Source organism: Bison bison, unplaced genomic scaffold (assembly GCF_000754665.1).
Source record: "Bison bison bison isolate TAMUID 2011002044 unplaced genomic scaffold, Bison_UMD1.0 scf7180017864249, whole genome shotgun sequence".
NCBI lineage: Eukaryota > Metazoa > Chordata > Mammalia > Artiodactyla > Bovidae > Bison > Bison bison.
The window spans coordinates 3181105-3183075 of NW_011494821.1; positions in this window are offsets into that span (position 1 = coordinate 3181105).

The window sequence follows — 1971 nt, forward strand, 5'->3', positions numbered from 1 at the left end:
GGTATTCGAAGCGGGGACGGCGTCGGCGAGGGTCAGGATACAATAGCTTCAATTAGATATTAATTAAAGATATAAAGAGTAATAGAATAAGGATAGCTCAGTAGGAAAATTCAGTGGAGAAAAGAGGCTGAGTAGCTTGGTTTACGCGGGAGATCAATAAAACTTCAAGACAAGAAGTTTGCACCACTTACGTAGGCCACAGGCATCCTTCCGTTCTCCCGAAGGAGAGGAGACACTGAGGCCTCCCCGGTCGGATCTTAGAAGCCCAGGCATAATTAGTAAGCATGGTGGGTTCCGCGCGCCAGATGGAGACTCAGCCAGAGTGAAAGAGAGAGAGACATGGGGAGACCAGTATTTCGAGAAACTGATCCCCATTCTTTATTTTCCATGGTCTACTTTTATACACTGAGATCTTATGCAAAAGTCACGCGGGGTCAGCAGTCCTGACTTTTATCAAAGTCAGGTGCTTCATACAAATGTATACAGAGGTCTTAGGGGTGTTACATCATCTTCTGGTCAGGGGGCCTGCTGACAATTTATGACCCTCTCCTTGTGACAGTGGTCAGTCAACCAGAACACTTTTTTCTCCAAGGGTGAGTATTCTTAAAACAGACGCCACCCAAATAAAGTTACATTCCTATAGGGTGAGGGTGTAGTGGGTTTTAGTTAAGGAAAGAATTTTCTTAGCCTAAGGTGTAACGTGATTTATATCAAAGGTTAATACTTATTTCTTCTATATATTCATTAATGTGTGTAAGGGCAGGGGACGTGGAGACTTAGCAACAAACATTGGCTCAACAAATGAAAAACCCTTCACCAATACAATTTCTAATCAGCCCATTGTACTTATACTAATAGTTTTCTAACTTTTCTAAGGAACCTGTTTTTAGAAGGTTTAAAGCATCTCGTGCCTCTCACGGTTGGGAGGCTGTGAGCAATCACATGTGGCGAGACAAGCCTGTCAGGCAGGCTAGAGAACCTTCAGAGGAGTTTGTAGGTTGAAACACTCCTCTCACGCCCAGGAATTATTATTAACTGGAGCTCTAAGTTAACTCCTTCTCCAAAAGAGGTGGTGGGGGACTGCCCCCCGTAAAGTCAGGGGTGTAGATGAGCACAAAGTAGTGAAGTAGGCAGGGTCTGGTTATGGGGGTAGATGCTCCAGGTTTTCCAGGGGGACTCCTGAGGCTCGATCCCACCTTTGCGTATGTCGAGCCTCCTTCCTCATGACCGTTGTCACGGGCAGAGTACCTCACTCTGGGCCCCAACAATATTGTAATTATCCTCCAATTAAAATAAATAAAGCTAAATTAAAAAAAAATAAAATTACACTCTCTCTGCTCAAAAAAAAAAAAAAGAAGTGCTTTTTGACAGCTTTTGCCCTCTTTTCTGGAGAAGGCAATGGCAACCCACTCCAGTGTTCTTGCCTGGAGAATCCCAGGGACGGGGCAGCCTGGTGGGCTGCCGTCTATGGGGTTGCACAGAGTCGGACACGACTGAAGCAACTTAGCAGCAACAGCAGCAGCCCTCTTTTCCACTGGATTGTTTGTCAGGAAATCATAACTGGCCAACCTTCACAAACAATGAAACTCAGCTTTGTCAGCTCCGGTCCAGATCGAACAAAAGTGATCTAATCTTAGTGCCTAATAGATGCAAAAATAAATAATTTTTGGAGGAAGAAGATACCATCCAGAGCCACGCAATAGAAACTTAATCTGAGCCATATACATAATTTAAAATTTTCTAGAAGCCTCATGGGGATAAGACTGTTTCTGAGTCTGTAGCAGGGACCATTTAAAAGCCAAAGTAAATATCTATTTCTGCTTTATTGACTATGCCAAAGACTTTGACTGTGTGGATCAAAATAAACTGGAAAATTCTGAAAGAGATGGGAATACCAGACCACCTGACCTGCCTCTTGAGAAATCTGTATGCAGGTCGGGAAGCAACAGTTAGAACTGGACATGGAACAAT